Genomic DNA, 20,651 nt, shown 5'->3' with positions numbered 1-20,651 from the left:
TTGTATAGCAATGAGGGTCTCCCTTCATTTCCATGCAATTTCCCTTTTCTCTCCCTTTCCCTCCCATCTCATGTCTCTGTTTAATGTTAATCTTTTCTTCCTGCTCTTCCTCCCTGCTCTGTTCATAGTTGCTCTCATTATATCAAAGAAGACATTTGGTATTTGTTTTTTAGGGATTGGCTAGCTTCACTAAGCATAATCTGCTCTAGTGCCATCCATTTCCCTGTAAATTCTATGATTTTGTCATTTTTTATTGCTGCATAGTACTCCATTGTGTATAGATGCCACATTTTTTAATCCATTCATCTATTGAAGGGCATCTGGGTTGGTTCCACAGTCTAGCTATTGTGAATTGTGCTGCTATGAACATCGATGTGGCAGTATCCCTGTAGCATGCTCTTTTAAGGTCTTCAGGGAATAGTCCGAGAAGGGCAATAGCAGGGTCAAATGGTGGTTCCATTCCCATCTTTCCCAGGAATCTCCAAACTGCTTTCCAAATTGGCCGCACCAATTTGCAGTCCCACCAGCAATGTACAAGAGTACCCTTTTCTCCACATCCTCGCCAGCACTTGTTGTTGTTTGACTTCATAGTGGCTGCCAATCTTACTGGAGTGAGATGGTATCTTAGGGTGGTTTTGATTTGCATTTCTCTGACTGCTAGAGATGGTGAGCATTTTTTCATGTACTTGTTGATTGATTGTATATCCTCCTCTGGGAAGTGTCTGTTCATGTCCTTGGCCCATTTGTTGATTGGGTTATTTGTTATCTTATTGTCTAATTTTTTGAGTTCTTTGTATACTCTGGATATTAGGGCTCTATCTGAAGTGTGAGGAGTAAAAATTTGTTCCCAGGATGTAGGCTCCCTATTTACCTCTCTTATTGTTTCTCTTGCTGAGAAAAAACTTTTTAGTTTAAGTAAGTCCCATTTGTTGATTCTTGTTATTAATTCTTGTGCTATGGGTGTCCTATTAAGGAATTTGGAGCCCGACCCAACAATATGTAGAACGGAGCCAACTTTTTCTTCTATCAGATGCAGAGTCTCTGATTTGATATTAAGCTCCTTGATCCATTTTGAGTTAACTTTTGTGCATGGCGAGAGAAAGGGATTCAGTTTCATTTTGTTGCATATGGATTTCCAGTTTTCCCAACACCATTTGTTGAAGATGCTATCCTTCCTCCATTGCATGCTTTTAGCCCCTTTATCAAATATAAGATAGTTGTAATTTTGTGGATTATTCTCTGTGTCCTCTATTATATACCATTGGTCCACCCGCCTGTTTTGGTACCAGTACCATGCTGTTTTTGTCACTATTGCTCTGTAATATAGTTTGAAATCTGGTATTGCTATACCGCCTGATTCACACTTCCTGTTTAGAATTGCTTTTGCTATTCTGGGTCTTTTATTTTTCCATATGAATTTCATGATTGCTTTATCTATTTCTACAAGAAATGCCATTGGGATTTTGATTGGCATTGCATTAAACCTATAGAGAACTTTTGGTAATATCGCCATTTTGATGATGTTAGTTCTGCCTATCCATGAACAGGGTATATTTTTCCATCTTCTAAGATCTTCTTCTACTTCTCTCTTTAGGGTTCTGTAGTTTTCATTATATAGGTCTTTCACCTCTTTTGTTAGGTTGATTCCCAAGTATTTTATTTTTTTTTTGAGGATATTGTGAATGGAGTGTTTTTCCTCGTTTCCGTTTCAGAGGTTTTGTTGCTGATATACAGGAATGCCTTTGATTTATGCGTGTTGATTTTATATCCTGCCACTTTGCTGAATTCATTTATTAGTTCTAGTAGTTTCTTTGTAGACCCTTTTGGGTCTTCTAGGTATAGAATCATGTCATCTGCAAATAGTGATAATTTAAGTTCTTCTTTTCCTATTTTTATGCCTTTAATTTCTTTCCTCTGTCTAATTGCTCTGGCCAGTGTTTCGAGAACTATATTGAATAGAAGTGGTGATAGAGGGCATCCCTGTCTTGTTCCAGATTTTAGAGGGAATGCCTTTAACTTTTGTCCATTCAGAATGATGCTAGCCTGAGGCTTAGCATAGATAGCTTTTACAATGTCAAGGTAAGTTCCTGTTATCCCTAGTTTTTCTAACGTTTTGAACATAAAGGGATGCTGTACTTTGTCGAATGCTTTCTCTGCGTCTATCGAGATGATCATATGGTTCTTATCTTTAAGTCTATTGATGTGGTGAATAACATTTATTGATTTCCGTATATTGAACCATCCTTGCATCCCAGGGATGAATCCTACTTGATCGCGGTGCACAATTTTTTTGATGTGCCTTTGTATCCGATTTGCCAGAATTTTATTGAGGATTTTTGCATCTAGGTTCATCAGAGATATTGGTCTGTAGTTTTCTTTCTTTGAGGTGTCTTTGTCTGGTTTCGGAATCAGGGTGATGTTGGCCTCATAGAATGAATTTGGCAGAGCTCCCTCTTTTTCTATTTCCTGAAATAACTTGAAAAGTATTGGTATTAATTCTTCTTTAAAGGTTTTGTAAAACTCTGCTGTATACCCATCCGGTCCTGGGCTTTTCTTGGTTGGTAGTCTTTCAATGGCTTCTTCTATTTCATCGATTGATATTGGTTTGTTCAAATTGTGTGTATCCTCCTGACTCAGTCTGGGCAAATTATATGACTTAAGAAATTTATCGATGTCTTCACTATCTTCTATTTTATTGGAATATAGGTTTTCAAAATAATTTCTAATTGTCTTCTGTATTTCTGTAGCATCTGTTGTGATATTGCCTTTTTCATCCCGTATGTTAGTATTTTGAGTTCTCTCTCTTCTTCTCTTCGTTAGCATGGCTAAAGGCCTGTCGATCTTATTTATTTTTTCGAAGAACCAACTTTTAGTTTTGTTAATTTTTTTTCAATAGTTTCTTTTGTTTCAATTTCATTGATTTCCGCTCTGATTTTAATTATTTCTTGCCTTCTGCTACATTTGCTGTTGTTTTGCTCTTCCTTTTCTAGGGCTTTGAGATGAAGTGTGTGCTCATTTATTCATTGGTTTTTTTCTTTTTTTGAGGAATGACCACCAGGTGATGAATTTTCCTCTTAAAACTGCTTTCATTGTGTCCCATAGATTCCGATATGTTGTGTCTGTATTTTCATTTATCTCTAGAATTTTTTGATTTCCTCCTTTATGTCTTCTGTAACCATTGATCATTCAGTAACATATTGTTCATTTTCCATGTGATGTAGGATTTTTACTTCCTTCTTTTATCATTGATTTCCAGTTTCATTCCATTATGATCAGATAAAATGAAGGTATTATCTCCACCCCTTTATATTTACTGAGGGTTGCCCTATGGCATAATATATGGTCTGTTTTTGAGAAGGATCCATGTGTTGCTGAAAAAAAAGTATATCCATTTGATGATGGTTGATATATTCTATATATGTCAGTTAAGTCTAGGTTATTGATTGTGGTATTGAGTTCTATAATTTCTTTATTCAACTTTTGTTTGGAGGATATGTCCAATGGTGAGAGAGGTGTGTTGAAGTCACCCATAATTATTGTGTTGTGGTCTATTTGATTCTTGAACTTGAGGAGAATTTGTTTTATGAATGTCGCAGCACCATTATTTGTTGCATAAATATTGATAATTGTTATGTCTTGTTGGTGAATGGTTCCTTTTAACATTATATAATGTCCTTCTTTATCCCTTTTGATTAACTTAGTCTTGAAGTCGATTTTATTCGATATGAGGATGGCCACCCCTGCTTGCTTACGAGGACCGTGTGCATGGTATATTTTTTCCCATCCTTTCACCTTCAGCCTGTGTATGTCTTTTCCAATCAGATGTGTCTCCTGGAGGCAGCATATTGTTGGATGTGTTTTTTAATCCATGATACCAGCCTATGTCGCTTTATTGGAGAGTTTAAGCCATTAACATTCAGAGTTACTATTGATATATGGTTTGTACTTCCATCCATGTTTGATTATTTATAATTTTTTAAAAAAATTTAGTTTGTTTCTCCATGATTATCTTTCCCCTTGCCCTCTGTCTTTACCGAGGCACTTCCTGCTGATGGTTTTGGTTATTGTTTTTCATTTCTTCCTCGTGTCGTGTTTTGCTCAAAATGCTTTGCAATGCTGGTTTTCTGGCTGCAAATTCTTTTAACTTTTGTTTATCATGAAAGATTTTTATTTCGTTGTCGTACCTGAAGCTTAATTTTGCTGGATACAGAATTCTTGGTTGGCATCCATTGTCTTTCAGAGTTTGAAATACATTGTTCCATGACCTTCTTGCTTTCAGTGTCTGTGATAAAAAATCCGTTGTTAACCTTATTGGTTTACCCCTGAATGTAATCTGTCTCCTTTCTCTTGTAGCTTTTAATATTTTCTCTTTGTTCTGTATATTGGATATCTTCATAACAATGTGTCTTGGCGTTGGTCTACTGTGATTTTGTGTGCTCGGTGTCCTGTATGCATCTTCAATTTGTATATCTGTTTCCTTTTTTATTTCTGGAAAGTTTTCTGTAATTATTTCATTCAGCAGGTTACTCATTCCCTTGGTTTGAATCTCTGTACCTTCTTCTATCCCGATGACTCGTAATTTTGTTTTTTTTTTATGTTATCCCATAACTCTTGGATGTTTTTCTCATGATTTTTTAACCAGCCTTTCTGAGTTGGCTAGACTGTTTTCAAGATGATATATTTTGTCTTCATTATCTGACATTCTGGCTTCTACTTGCTCCACTCTGTTAGTGATACTCTCAATTGAGTTTTTAATTTTGTTTATCGTTTCCTTCATTTCTAGAATTATTGTTTGATTATTTTTTATAATCTCTATCTCCTGATAAAGATGCTTAACTTCTTCTTTTATCTGTTTATGAAATTCATTCTCAATGTGTTCTTTTGCTGCTTGAATTTGCTGTCTTGTATCCTCTTTAAGGTTCCATTCCATCTGTCTAAGGTGTTCCTTGAGTTCTTTATATGACCATTTTTCTGATGACTCTAGGTCCTCCTGAATATTTAGGCTGTCCTGCATTGTTTGTACTCCTTTTCTTCCTTGCTTTTTGAAGCTGCTCATGTTACTTCTTGTTCTGTTTGACTGACGAGTTACTGTTTACTCCTATAAATTTATTAGATGCTTGGGAGGAAAGGTATTAGAAGGAAAGGGAAGAAGTCACTAAAGAGAATGAGAGTAAGCAGGTAGAATTGAAGAAAGGGGGGATAAGATAATTGAAAAGAAATGAAAAGACAAAAGAGGAAAAAAAATAGGAAATAAAAAAAGAAAAAAAATTTTTTTTTTTAAAGAGAGAGTGAGAGAGGAGAGAGAGAGAGAGAGAGAATTTTTAATATTTATTTTTTAGTTCTCGGCGGACACAACATCTTTGTTTGTATGTGGTGCTGAGAATCGAACCCGGGTCTCACGCATGCCAGGCGATCGTGCTACCGCTTGAGCCACATCCCCAGCCCAAGAAAAAAAATTTTAAAAAAATAATAAAAAATTAAAATTAAAATTAGAAGAAAAAAATTTTAAAAAATTGTAAAAAAAATTTAAAAAATCAACAAGAAAGAAAAATGAAAATGAAAGAAAAACCCAAATAAAAAAAAAAAAGAGAAAAGAATTAAAAGAAAAAAAAAGAAAAAACTAATAAATGCAGTCTTAGAGTTTGATTAACTTCTCTTTCAGTAGGTGGCGCTGTGCCCACCAGGCCAAGCTTCTCCTGTCAATATGCGGGAACCAATCACTGTGCAGCAGCTCCTCCCAGACTGGGCGAGTCTCCAATCCTGAGTGCCTAGGGCCTCCTCTTGTGTCTAGTCACTTCCCACTTTTCCTCTAGCCAGGCCCCTCTCACGGGTGCCGCTCACCACAATACTGGCTACACGCCAGGTCTGCTGTTCCCGGGAGCCCTGTTTTCATGAACGACTGGGCACACTCTTCCAGTTTGCCATTCCCTCAGACCCTAAGTTTGTAGAGCTTGGGACTGAGAATCCTCAGTGAATTTTACTTGCCCTCCGGTAGCCACGCCCCCGGTAGCTGGTGCAAGAGACCTCAGCTGTCAGCACTGGTGGGAGCGGTAGTTCCGCGTCGGGGGTCCCGCGCCACCTCTGATTCCCCCGTCTGGCTATCGCGATCACGGGAGAGCTGGTAGGGGCCCTTAAGGGAGAGCTGGGAGGGGCCCTTAAGGTTTCCCCGATGTGTGGAGAGGCAAGGCTAGGGAATTACACACCTGTAGCCGAAGGTTTCAATGAAGTTATCTCCTCCGCCGCAGTCTGATGACGTCAGTTCTCTGCCATGGTGGTATCTCTTGCAAATGGCGACAGTTCGTTTCCCTTTGCCGGGCGACCAATGCAACGGGTGGGTCCTTACTGTCTCTCCCAAGCCCCGTTTCAAACCTGTGGCCACTACCTATGAAGGCTCGGTTGGCATTTACCTCCGTAGGATCAGAAGGGCTGACCAGTTGTTTCAGCCGGATGGATTAGTGCTGAGTCACAGCTGTTCGTCTGCGGGAAGCAGGCGAAGGGGAGCTTGAATTCAGCCGATCCAGGCTCAGTGTGTGTTCTGAGAGGCCCAGACTGTTCGCCCCAGATCCACGTCAGCTCAGCATTGCCTAGTGATCCTGAGCAAACAGATTTAGGTTGTTTACGACTCCCTATGCCTGCACAGCTGAAGAGGTCAGAGACTTGATCTCTCTGCACCCGCTGCCATGTTTAAACTCCTAGGATCCATTGTTTTGATTTGGGAATATTACTGATTTTAGTTTTTCAGATTGGCATGATATATGCCATATATAGCATATATATGGTTTCTAAAATTTCTGCATTGAATGATAATGAATGCCATCCATCTAGGAATCTGTAGACCATAAACAATGAATGAATGCCTACTGTTGCCTGGACTGTTCTGCAGAATCCTGTGGCATCTGGCATGCTACACAGGGCTTGCAAAAAGAAAATCCAGGTGTAAGGGCTGCACAGGTTTGGTCCAAAGTCTAGTTCAGATGGTCCTGCACAAACCTGAGCTCCTAGAAGTGTCCACCACAGCATAAGGGCCAAGGAGAAACACACTTCCACACAGAAGAAGGGAAGCTACCTTATGAAGGTGATCCTAGGTACAGGACCCTCTTGCAAGGCACTTTTTGTATTGGGCCAGAACTGTGCTGTGAAGGTGCTTGCTGAGAAGAGCTTGGAATTTCAGAACAGAAGCAGTTCAAGCAAGGAGCTTCAACTTGCAGGAACAATGTGTGTGTGTGTGTGTTCTCAGTGGGCACTTTGGGGCTGTCCCTGGTTGAACTGGAGTGTGGCAGAACACTTGTATTAATTGGCATTCACATTTTCATATTGAAGCATCTGTACCATCTGTCATCAGATGTGGGGCCCTGCAATTTATTCTGAAAAGTATGAGTTATGAATTTCAAAGAAACTTTTGAAAATTGATTTTCTCATTATTCCACTTCCTTCCTCAAATTTGTGAGCTAAGGGACAACAGCTCCCTCGGTAGCATCCTTTTTCTATCTGGCAGCAATTGCACTCGGAATATGCTTTCTGAGAACTGCTTGGAAGTGCAGAAATGAAGCATATTTTGCAATCACCTTCAACTTGCAGGAACTAGTCTTGTTGTGAGCACACTGGTGTTTTGTTTGTTTGTTTGTTTTTTTGTTTGTTTTCTTCCTGGCTGAACTAGAATGAAGCAGAACTGCTTCTGAGAGGTGACAGAGAAGCTTTCACATTGGTTTTTCTGTGCCATTAGTAAACAACAGTTGGCTCATATAGGCACCTGCACTCCAAATGTATTTTCTGAAAAAGTTTGACAAATGGATTTCAATGAAATTGAGTGCCATTCATCTTCTCAGCAGACCCACATTCCTCGTCAATATTGGTGATCCTAGGTAAGATTGCTCTCTTGCAAGGACAGTTTGTATTTTTGGAAGGAAATGAGTTCTGAATATGTGTCCTGAGATCAATTTGGAGGGGGTGACCTGAAAATGGACTCACACCTAGAATAAATAAAGAACTCTTCTAACTGAACAGTAGAAGAAACCAAACAGGGCTGGGAATGTCTTTCAGTGGTTACGCTCTTGCCTAGCATGTTTGTGGTCCTGAGTTCAATCCTCAGTACTGTGGGAAAAAGAAAAGCAAAGCCAAACAATCCAACTAGAAAATGAGCAAAACACATGAACAGACATTTCAGCAAAAAGGATATGCAGATGGTTAAGAAAAAAACATATATGGAAAGGAGGTCAGTGTCATTAACTATATAAATTAAAGCCATAACGAGATGTCACTATATACCCATTGAGCAGCTTTAAAAATTGTGACAATTCTACATGCTAGTGAGCATGCAGAGAAAGTGTATCTCTTACACATTGCTGGTGGGTATATGAAATGCTAAGATGACTTTGAAAAACAGTTTGGCAGTTTCTTTAACTGAGCAGATACTGATCGCACATCTAGCAATCTTAGTACTTGGCATTTATTCCAGAGAAATGAAATCTTATTCCTTTGCAAAAACATCTGTGGGATGGGTATGTATCCCAAAGAATGGAAAGCAGGGACTCAGGATATGTTCCTAACACCCATGTTCATAGCAGCATTATTCACAATAGACAAAAGGTGGAAATAACCCAACTGTCCATTGACAGTTGACAGGATAAATGCCCAGGAGATGGAGTGATATATGTGTACCAGTTGCATACATGACACATGTATGGAGTCATGTGTGTGTGCACACATGTGTATGCAATGTTATTCCGCCTTAAAGAGGATGATTCTGCCAAGTGCTACAAAAGAATGAAAGTTTAGGACATAATACTAAGTGAAATAAACCAGAAATAGGAAAAATACTGTGTGATTCTACTTGCATGAGGTACTCAGAGTAGGCATACTTCTTGAGACATAAAGGGGAATGGTAGGGCTGAGAGACAGGGAGGGGGAGTTAGCATTTAATAGGTACAGTTTCAGTTTTTCAGGATGTGAAAAACTTCTTCCCCAGGGAAAAAGTTACATTAGGGATGAATCCAGGGATGATCTGCCACTGACCTGTATCACTAGCTTTTTATTGTTTTTATTTCAAAGCAGGGTCTCACTAAAGTTGCTGAGGCTGGCCTTGAATTTGTGATGCTCCTGTCTTAGCTTCCTAAGCAGCTGGGATTACAGGCATGTGTCACCACACCCAGCACAGAGGAAACAAATACTATGGATAGAAGGTGGTTTTAGTAGCAAAACAATATGAATTTATTTAATGCCACCAGGCTTCACACTAAAAAAGTTCATATGTGTTTTACCACAATTTTTACAGTTTAAGTGCCTAAAAAGTGTTCATGAGTGTTTATGATAGCTTTGTTTGAAATAGCCCCAAACTGGGAACAAACCAAATATCTAGAAGGGTAAGTGGTTAGACAAATGGTGGTAAGAATAAGTCCTTAGTAATAAATGTAAGAAACTACAGAACAACTTGAACAGACATCAACTGTCTCAAGGCAGACTCAAGCCATCACATCCTATAAGTCCGTTTAGCTAATGTCCTCAAGTTTACAAAATTATAGATATGAAAAAAGATTGGTGGTTGCCAAGGCTTCAGGATGGTGGGAGGGAGGAGAGAAGAGGGATGAGTGTCTGTGTAGGTGAAAGCAGGCATCCTTGCGGAAATAGAGGTTATGTGTCTTGATTATGGTGGTGGTTACAGAAATCTACCTTTGCTACAATTGCATGGAACTACACACACACACACACACACACACACTTTCACACATGAGTACATGAAAAACTGCTGAAATCTGATCAAACTCAGTGGCTTACACCAATGCCAACTTATTGGTTTTCACATTACAGTTCTGTAAAACATTAGCATTGCGGGAAACTGGGTGAAGGGTGCATGGGATATTTTTGTATTAATTTTGGAACTTCCTATGAATCTATAATTTTTTCGAAGTTAAAAGTTAAAGGCAAACAAGCCAACCAAAATGAAAACCAAACTTGCTACTGACATTACAGCATTTGAAGGCTTGACCTCAACACAGACCAGCGAGGTGCCCGGTGAGCTGGGCTGCCCATAATGAACTGGCCTTGTCTCATTACTCTGCCACAAAGCTCAGCAGTGCCCAACTGTGCCAGTCTCGATAGGCTCTGGCTCTAGTTTGCCAGTATTTTTACTTTTCTGTATATTTGGATGTTCTAATCCTGATCTGAAGCGTCAGAGACCATTTGAGCAGGATTTCTTACAACATATTCTTCGTTTCTCTGTGGCAGGTTTGTGCATCATTTGTTCCAAAACAGACTTCATAAAGTGGAGCCTGAGATGAGGGAAGAAAACAAGGCCTAGGGCTGGGATATGCGTGTGTGACAACCACATGTTGGAATCAGACCTAATGCAGAGACACATGTGAGATCCCAGCAAAGTACTTCATCTCCAAAACTCCAGGGCTTTCCTGGAGCGGGTTTCAATTTCTCCACACTTTCTCTGTCTTATCCACCTGTGGATCCTCCCTACACTTGGCTTATCCCAGCCATGGGTACCTTGTGAGCCAGGATCCTCAGCGGTTGCCCGACCTCACTGATCTGCAGGAGCTTCCATCTCCAACTGACCCAACCGCCTCAGGGGCACGCAGGACACCTGGGGCTGGCCCCAGCGCGGAGCTGTCCTCGGCTATGCCTGACCAGCCTATGCCTGGCCTTTTCGGACATTCCCTCCAACCAGGTATGGGCTGTGGTGTGGTCCTCGGGTCTCCAACCTCCTGTTGCAGGCTGGGGAAGCTCTTTGTCAAGGAATGTCCTGGCAGGAGGAGGGAAAGATGCCCTGGAGGGAGGAGATGGAGGCAGCATGCACTGCGCACTGTGGGCCCCCTGCCTGCTCTTGGCGGTGTATTTTTGTGTGAGCGCAGGGACAGGGCTTGGAGTGCCAGGGAGCCAGGGCTCAATGGAGCCTGCGGGTTTCCGGGAAGAGGGAGGCAATCAGCCTCCCGTGGCTCTCCCATCCAGTCCCTGGCCACTGGGTGCCCTGCGTGTGTTCCTTGGCTGTAAAATGACCGCCAGGTGCACAGTTTACCAAATGGCTCCTGCATGCTCTGTGAAGGGAAGGGAACTGGCGAGCATCACCTTCCTAGCAGGCAGGCACGACCCCGGGGTCACATGGTGATGCCCACCGGGGTTCAAGGCTGAGAGGCGCTTGTGAAGCTCTGAAGGGCGATGGTCATTCTCCAGGTGGAGTGGGAGAGCACTGGCCTCAGTCAGTTTAATTTCGGCTGACCAGTTGCCTCAGTGCAGAGACTCAGTACAGAGATGACTCTGATGTCAGCACGTGGTGTCGCCTCCCCCCTCCCCCACCTTGCATGTACCTGAGGAAGGCGCCCTGCTGCTCTGCCACTTAAGGTTGGCTTCAGGGCCACTGTGTGGCGGCCACCTGCCTTCTCTGCATTATTTTGTTGTTAGGTCCACAGTCCTGCTTTTCTAATTCTGAAACCCAAAGCCCCCTAAAACCCACAGAGTTTTTTCTTAGTAACTCATTTTGCAGCAAAAAAAAAAAAAAAAAAAAAAAACAAAAAAACAAAAAAACAAAAAAACCCCAAACCTGACCAGGGATCTTTGGCAGAATGTCTGGTCTTGATATTCTTCTTTTGTCCTTGTGATGGTCTCCTCCTATCCCCCCACTTTTTTCCTTCCCCCTTCTCCTATTTCAAGGCCCCATTTAAATAGCTGGTTGACTTCATGAGCCCTAAATTGTGTGCCAGGACTCACTTCGTCTGTTCACGCATTTTCCCTGTCTTCCCAATCCCTACACGGAGTAGATTTTATTATTACACTGTTACCATGGTGGAGGAAGGCACACAAATTGAGCAAGGGACATAAGGTTTTTTCACCCAAAATGCCTGGCACCAAAGTCTGGCTTTCCCCCTCTTTTTCCTTCTTGTGTATAACCATTTTTCAAGTTGTTTTTTCAGCCACATTGAAATACAACTCACATACCATAAAGTTCATCCATTTGAAGCACACAATTCACTGGTTTTTAATATTTTCACAAACCTGTGCACTCACCATTGTAAACTAGTTAGAACAGTTTATCACTCCAAGAAGGCAACTTTTTAGTTATTTCCCCCAGCTGCCCAGTGGCCCTCAGCTGCCCAAGTGGTGCCCAGGCCCAAGTCACCACTGATCACTTTTCATCTCTTACCTTTAGGTCATTAGAGCACTTTGAGTTAAGTTGTGCCTAGAGTGTGAGGTGGGGCTCCAACTTCATTCTCCTGTGGGTTTGAACCCTGTTGTTCCAACACCATTTATTGAACCCATTTTTTCCCCATTGAGTGGTCATGGCCCCTTTGCCAAAAGCCAGTTTCCCATAAGTGCTGTCCCGGCCTTTCTGGAGGACGACGCTGTGTGAAGGTTGCACAGGGCAGTGCAGCCAGAGCCTGGTGCGTGGGGCTCCAGAGGGCAGAGGGTCAGGGAGGTTTTGTAAGAGCTGCTGTGCTGCAAACCAGGAGGACTGGTGGAGACACACAAGTGTATCAGAGTGAGCTCACGACTAACTGCAGGTCTGGACGGCTGTGGGGAGGGTGAGGCAAGGGCAGCAGGAGGCTGGTGTGGAAGGCTGGGGCCACGTGGCAGTCCTGCAGGCTGTGCCCAGAATTCCTAACTGGCAGCAGGGACCCAGGAAAGGACATCTCAGGGCTGTGAAGTGACAAAGCCACCTAGTGTAGAAAGGTGGTAATTTCCAGGGGAGAGGTGAGAGACCCACTAGGAGACCCTTACCCTGTGGCCCAGGGATGCAGAGCCCTGAACAAAGAAGTGGCAGCAGGATGAGAGCAGAAGTGTGGCCGCCAGGCAGAAGAATTTTTAAGGAGACAGCCAGGCATGGTGCCTGGTTGGATGGGAGGGTGAAGAGAAGGTGAAGCCTTGGGGCAGCTGCTTGGCCAGTGGCCACTGAGCCTGGAAATCACTCGTCCACATGTCTCAGTTCTTTAATTCTGTGGAAAGTATAATCTGTGGGTGTTTATTGTTTTATTTATTTTAGGGGGTCTGGGGAATTGCACCCAGGGGTGCTTCAGCACAGAGCCCCATCCCCAGCCCTTTTATCTTTGAGACCTGAACTTGGGTTCCTCTTGCCTAAGCCTCCTGGGTATCTGGGCTTGTGGGTGTGAGCCACAATAGCTGCTCAGGTTATATTTCAATGTTCCTCTTCATGTGGGAACGCATCTTTAAAAATGTTGTTTTGCCTGGGGGCCTGGGGATGTGGCGCAGTGGAAGAGCACCTGCCCAGCATGCCTGAGCTCTGGGTTCTATCCCAGCACCAGAAAACAAAACCAGTTTTTGCTGAGGGCAGTAGTCCTTGGCTGTAATCCCAGCAAATTGGGAGGCTGAGGCAGGAGAATTAGAAGTTGAGGACCAGTCTGGGCCACTTAGGGAGACCCTGTCTCAAAAAAGTAGTGGGGGATGTGCTCAGTGGCGAAGCACCGGGACTCCAGTTTCCAGGCCCTGGGTTCAAGCCCAGCACTGGAAGAAAGAAACATTTATTTATTTATTTACTTTTGGTTGACAGGTCGTTTCTGGCGGAGGCAGCTTTCCTGAACACCTTTCCACAGTTTCTGTGTCGGCGCCCAGCAATGGTGAGATTCATTTGGGAACTACCTTTTCCCGTAGATTTAATAATAGTTTCTGTAGATTTTCAAATGTAAATGGACAAAGCATGTCCTTGATGATGGTAATGTACAGTCTTGAGTATTTTTCAAATTTCTTATGAGTGCAGTTGATGTAGTTCAAGGCTTTAAAACATAATGGTCTCCATGGTTGAGCAGGTGCTGTGCACTGGGCTTAAACATGTCACCTCGTTCAGCCCGCACACTGGCTTTCATGAGATTATTCCCATTTAGAGATGATAAGGTGAGTCTCTGAGGAGCGTAGTGACTTGTTCAGGGTCACACAGCCAGGCCAGGCGCAGTGGTGCACACTTGTAATCCCAGCGACTCAGGAGGCTGAGGCAGGAGGATCACAAGTTCAAGAATAGCCTCAGCCACTTAGCAAGACCCTGTCTTAAAATAAAAAATAAAAAGGAGTAAGGATGTGGCTCTGTGGTTAAGCACCTCTGAATTTAATCCCCGGTACCAAAAAAAAAAAAAAAAAAAAAAAAAATCCCACACCAGTGATGGCAGGGCTGGTCAAGGAGCTGTGTGGCTGCTCTGATGCCCCCTCCTGTGGACACAGACTTCCCTTGACATACTGCAGGGCCTCTCTTCTGCCACCCTCTGGGAAGTGGAGGCCAGGCCAACCTTGCTGTGCAGGGAAGCCAGGCCCTTTCACCTGGGCTGTGTGGGGCAGAGCTGAAGACCTGCTGTGCCCTGAGCTTCTGGGACTCCTGAGTGCTGGGCTTCCCTGTGGGTCTCCTGCCTTTTCCTCTTGGAGACCGGCCTATGAGATGCCTTGGAGATCCTGGGAGAAGTCCAGCTGACAGGGCTTTCTGCATAGTGGCAGATTTCCTAGGACCTGTCACACCCACTGTGAATCAACCAGTTTGATTTGTGGCTTGGTTGATTCACTCACTGATTTATAAACAACTCATTTGCCCCTTAACATGTGCCAGGCACTGCCCTGACCTGAGCTGGTAGGGGCCTGGGAAAGGCTTCTGGGAGGAAGACCAGCGAAGACCACTGTTGGCTGAGGGGTGGCCCAGGATGGGCTTTGGGAAGGAGCACTGATTTGGAGTGACACTTCCCACCTCTGCTTCCAGGTGCACGGACACCTGGGTTTCCTCCTCTGTAAATAGGGAGAGCTGTCCCCACTGCAGGTTGCTGTGCTATTCCTTAAAATATTAACTTCCAGGCTGGGGGTGTGGCTTAGAGGTTGAGCCTTGCCTAGGGTGCCCAAGGCCCGCAGTTCAATCCCCAGCACCACACCGGGATTAAAAAAATATATATATCCAGCTTCCATAAGGTAGTGAAAGAGTCAGAGCTTTCACTCCTAGTCCTTTCCTGCTCCTTCCCACCATCTAGGGACACTTTCAATTCTTTCACCTTCCTCTGGTTATATTTCTAAATCTGTTGTGTCTGCTGTTCTTTAATCAACATTGTTATGCTAATTGGAGATGTAACAGTCTATCCTTACCCCTACTTTCTTCCAATATAGGTAGAAGCACAGTTTGGACTGTATCTCTGTACATTGTTTGTTATTAATTTATGTGCACATTCAGAGCTGAGCTAGGTAGTATTCTACTGTTACAGTTTCTTTTTCCTGGAATTAATAATTGCCTGACTTTTAAGAAGCCGGTTGCTTTCCTTAGTACCTGTCACTGTATTTTTCTAAACGCTGCAACAGATCAGTCAGAAACAGTAATCTAAAATCTCTCACCAACCAATTTGTTTTCATACAAGACACCCAAATGAGAAGGAAGGAGTTCTTGGTGTGGAAAGTGATGTGTGCTGAGGTAGAATCCTGGGGGCCCTTGTGTCCCCACCTGAGGGGCTTCCGACTTGGGGATGCAAGGTGTTGCTTCCTGATTCTCAGGTCTCATGGCCTGAAATTAATAAGAACTCAAAGAATCAGAGCAGAGTCGATAAGTGAGATGATGGTAACCTGTAACTGAGCTTCAGAACGTGACTCAGGGTGACCTTCTGGGATTTCTTCTTTAAAATCTTATGATACAGGGCAGGAGCTGGGGATCAGCGGTAGGGCGCTCACCTAGCATGTGTGAGGCCCTGGGTTCAATCCTCAGCACTACATAAAATAAATAAGTAAAATAAAGGTATCCACGTCCAACTACAATTGAAAAATAAATATTAAAAAAATATTATGATACAATGTTAGCACAGCCAGTTGTAGACTGCTGTTTTTGGTGGGATTGAGGATTGAACTCAGGGACACCCTATCACTGAGCCCTTTCACTGGCCCTTCTTATGTTTTATTTTGAAACAGGGTCTCTCTAAGTTGCTGAGACTGCTTCAAACTTGTGATCCCCCTGCCTCAGCCTCTTGAGTCACTGTGATTACAGCCATGTGCCATCGCACCCAGCAAACATGACTGTTTCTAATGTACACAAGGCCCTGGGTTCAATCCCCAGTTTGTCTCTTCCCCCCATTAAAAATTAGTGGCTATTTCTAAATTGTAAAGTTTATTTCTTTCTGTGTTTGACAGTTGAACTCTTTTAGGCTGGATACATTATTAGCTATGAATGATATTTCTGTCTTTCAAAAAAAATCTGGGGAAGGGAGGGGGCATGGGGCAATTAATGATAGTGGAATGTGATGATCATTACTATCCAAAGTACATGTATGAAGACACGAATTGGTGTGAATATACTATGTAATACAACCAGAGATATGGAAAATTGTGCTCTATATATGTAATAAGAATTGTAATGCATTCTGCCGTCATATAAATTAAAAATATTTACATAAAAAATAAACTTGGACACATTCTCAGTGTGAAAAAAAATCTGATAGTGATTTTTACTCTTCTTGAAATATATCAGAGGTCATAATGGTGCACAGGGCAAGATGAAATGTTATTATTAATTAAGATATTGTGTTGAAGAGGAAGGGCTTCACAAGAACAGCGAAAATGTGTACAGCAGAATGAGATTTGTAATGACAAAGTTCTGAAGTCTCATAGGCCTACATTTCTTATTTTATGAAACAAAAGGGTTGTTATTAAATGCTCTCTGGTAATTAAAGATTATCCCTTTGTTTCATTGTTTGTATGCAGTGGAGATATTGTGACGGCTTCCTACCACCCTTAGATGTCGCTCTCCCTGTCCTTACCCACCTTCTTTCTCTGGCCCTGTGAGCCATGGTTGGTGCTGCTGATGAAGCCGCAGTGACTGTCCTCTGCATGGCTTCACTCAGACTTGAAAACAGCTGTTGTCAGGTTTTTTTTTTTCTGTTTATCAAGCCAATACCCTAAAGGCCACTTTCCCTCCAGGGCTGTTTTAACCCTGTCACTTCTCTAGTGAAGCACAGAGCTCAAGAATCTGTGCATGCACTGATCTTGCCAGCACTGTACCTGTTCCTGTCACCTCTGCCTTCTTCCTCACCTGACACTGCCATCCCTGGGACTGGTCAGATGGCTTCCTCTCAGACATGGCTGTTCTAAAACCTTTTCTCAAGTAATAGATGCATGTGGTTAAAAAAAATTAAAAATCCCTCAAAATACAAAAATGCGGGTCTTTCACATCCAGCCCTAAATGCCCCTGTTTTCTTCCACAGAGGCAGCCGCTCTTCAGTTTCTTGCGTGATCTTCTGGAGTTGTCTACAACATGCCTTCCCTGCCTCCCTGTGTTTTGAACATAAAGGGCAGGGCACCCTCTACACATTGAGTCTTGTTCTTCTGAACATTTCACTTGAAGGTCTTTCCTCATCTGTCCACTGCCCAGCTGCATACAGCAGAGGGCGCCATTTGCCCAGAGCAGCCCAGGAGCTTGGGCTGGGTAATGCGGGGCAGAAACCCTGGCTGTACAGAGCTTTCTTGAGACTGGGACATCCACTGGGTGAAGCAACTGTAACCTCTCTAATGAGGATGGGCATTTAGCTGGCTATCAGCCAAAAATTTGGTTTAAAAAACAATTGTCCTCAAATATGATTCTCAAAAGATTAGAATTTTTAGTGACTTTAGTGACAGTTATTTGGTGCTGGCAGCGCCACAGCCAGGGATGTCTAACTTGGTTTTGTTTCATCTCTCTGTAGGCCCTTTGTCACTGCGGGGAACCAGAGACAGCAGACACTTCACCAGCTTGAGCCATGCGCTGCAGACACAGTGCTGTATCTCTCCTGCCAGCAGCTGGTCAGGCCAGCAGTACAGACCCTACAGCTTCTTCACTAAATGTAGGTAGACTGGCACACACTTCCACCTCCTGCAACAGGAAAGTAGGGGTGCTTTCCTGACTTGATTTTTAAAGAATTAACATTTTAGTGATTGTTAAACTAAAAATGCATGATCTTGTTCAAGTAGCACCTAGAATTATCTCACACACCACAGCTGTATTTGGAGAGTGCTAGTTTACTTGGAGCCCCTTATTTGGGGCACCTGAGGCCTAAAGGTATTGAATTGTGCCCCAGATACCCTGCTGATTTAGAATCACATCAAGAAGGCACACACTGTTTTTAGCTGGGCCTTAGCTGAGGAGATAGGACATCTCATCTTGAAAAGTTCAACCTATGCTTCCTCTTTGTGATAGTGTTTGAAAGTGTGATCTGGACTAAATTAGCTTGTCAGGCAATCAATGGAGATGGAGTTCACAGTTTAGCAGTAGGTTAAATTTTGGATAACCAAGGCAATTCATGATCATTCTAGAATGTTCAGCAGATATGGAAAAATCAGAAGGGATTAGCTGGCTAGTGATCTGCTGCTCCAACAATGGACTGCCACTCTTTTCACACAGCACCATGTTCTGTGCTTCCCCGGGCTGTGTGGTGACCGTGGAATTTTCCACTGTAAAGATTCGGATCATTTTAGTGTGGTAGTCTCGTGGCACCTGGATTAGTGGCATAGTGACCCAGAAACAAGGGTCAGGTCATGGGGCTGGGTACCACAGGCTTGGTTGTACCTGTGGATTTAGGTTCAAGGAGAAGAGAGGTGGCTAGAGCTGGGCCCGCTGGTCTCTCCCCCTCATGCCCACAGCCTCATTTTTTTCTGAGTTGACTTTGACCCTTAGAGGAGTATTTTAGACCCAGAGGCCTTGGGAATTTTATTTCTGATCATCTTTTCCCTGCTCGAAAAAGGCTCTTCTCCAACTCTTCTTGTTCGAGCGTGCCCCTCATCCTCGCACACCTGCACTGTTGACCCACATCTGCCTCTGACTCTCCACCAGCCCTCCTTGTCCTCAGTTATGTGGACTACTGAGGTCATTGCTCCTGAGTCCTGCTGAGCTGGGCTGCAGTGGGAGACCCTCTGTGGAAGCCACTGTGCTTTTCTATTTCAGGAGTGTAAGGACGGCCTTAGGCCTGAGCCTAAGCTACTCCATTTTAAAAACTTCAGTTTGAAAGCTGCAGTCTCACCTGGCATGCCTAAGGGAGCCCTCCAGTATATGGCCTCAGACACAGTCAAGTCACTTCTCCCCATCCTGAGATACAGAGTGAAGCCTCTGTCAGGCTGTTCTCCCCTGAAAAAATGGAAAGGTGAGAAAATCAGGGAGGGACCACCAGACCAGATGTTTTAACCCCAGGGTGAATGTTGTCACTGAGAAATCTGGTGGTAACTGATAAGAATTGAAAGGGGGGGTCAAAAGCCCCAAAATTTAGTATAAATAATAGAGCAAATGAACAGACATTCAGCCAGCCAAAACAAGGATGCACCCAAGCTGGAGAGTCTGATGAGGACCTGGACTGACATCTCATCACTTGTCATCTTGGGCCTGATCCTTACCGCTCTCCAACTCTACAGCCACATCTTGACCCTGGTGAGAGCCGCAACTTCTCCCTGTGACCCTCTCCTCAGCCGGCCGTCAGTTCCATTCCAGGAGAAGCCTGCCTTGGTTCCTGACCTGATCACCGCGGTCTGAGTGAGTGTGCATCTGCTGGACATAAAGCCTAAGGCTTGAGACTTTTGAACTTAGCACGCAGAGGGAATGTCTGTCATTAGCCTGTCATGATTAAGTGTGTTTGCAGTGCTTAGAATTAATCTAGAATCGTTTGCTGTGAATTGATTATGTCTGTTGCAGTGCCTAGCATGAACGATGGTCCTCTTCTTGGTTAAGAACCTATAGAGTGAAATTTTATTGAGTGATTCTAGTGAATAAAGCATTGAAAAGGGCAGAAGTGCAGGCCATTCTTTATTTCTCCCCCTCGACTGCATATGTTGCAACTTTGCCCCTCGCGACAATGAGGAAATGGCCTTTGAAATTCTAGATCTCCAAGACACAAAAAATCATGGGTTTTCCAAACTTACTGAAGAGGATGTAACCTTGCACTTGTTGAAACTGTCCCCTGTTGTAGAGTCCTCACTTAAATGCCATGGGTCCCATTTAGTAAGTGGTGTTACTTGCATGATTAAGAAAGAACTTGGGTTGGGGCTGTGGCTTAGTGGTAGAGCATTGGTCCAGCTTGCACAAGGCCCCGAGTTCAATCCCCAGCACGGCAAAGAGTAGAAAGAGTTCACTCTATCAACGTGGATGCTACAATGGATTGTGCATGTGGTGTGTGTGCACATGCACACATGTGTTTCAAACATGAACTTCACTCACATAAGTGTAAGTTAACAGGTGTATTAGTTAACCTCATTGTCCCTCCAGAAAGTGTCAGAAAGAGTTGAAATCATAGTAAATCTAAATAGCCTTTGAAGTTCAACAGTCTTATACTTGAAATTAAAATAGTAAAATGCATGTTAATAAAGAACTTAATTCAACGGTAGGCGTTAAAAAATCATAGTTGTGAATAATATTTATGAATGTGGGAAAATATTCACAGTGTAACAGGTAAATAAAATTATGCCTATGCAGGACCTATATAAAGAAAACAAAAGTGATACAATAAAAAAATTTGTGATAAACATAAAAATTAAAATAACAAAAATATTACCACTTAAATTGATAAATTGAATGATAATACAATGAATAATAATACAAAATTTTAGTTTTATCTAGTGAATCATAAGTTCCATAGAATTTCTTTTTTTTTGTTTTTTTTATTTTTATTTTTTATTAGTTGCTCAAGACAATACAATGATCTTGACATATCATACATTTGATTCAAATGGGGTATGAATTC

The 20,651-nt window shown here is 42.8% G+C and overlaps 1 protein-coding gene and 2 long non-coding RNA genes across 3 annotated transcripts in view; all 3 read left to right on the top strand.

Annotated features, from left to right (window-relative positions):
• Positions 1–20,651, top strand: part of LOC308632459 (uncharacterized protein) — a gene marked incomplete at its 5' end in the record, with an annotated part of 93,417 nt that overhangs the window by 43,529 nt on the left and 29,237 nt on the right. The gene's annotated exons all lie outside the window — the stretch shown is intronic.
• LOC308632293 overlaps positions 1–20,651 on the top strand; it is a 43,680-nt gene that overhangs the window by 10,259 nt on the left and 12,770 nt on the right. The window lies entirely within an intron of this gene.
• Positions 16,857–19,427, top strand: LOC308632290. The gene is made up of 4 exons (XR_014018492.1): positions 16,857–17,056; positions 17,157–17,377; positions 17,634–17,771; positions 19,330–19,427. It is a non-coding gene; the product is annotated as an uncharacterized lncRNA (long non-coding RNA).

This window comes from Spermophilus citellus (genome assembly GCF_964194105.1).
Source record: "Spermophilus citellus genome assembly, chromosome: 13".
NCBI lineage: Eukaryota > Metazoa > Chordata > Mammalia > Rodentia > Sciuridae > Spermophilus > Spermophilus citellus.
Note: the sequence above shows the minus strand (reverse complement) of the source record. Positions and strands in the feature narration are given on the sequence as shown.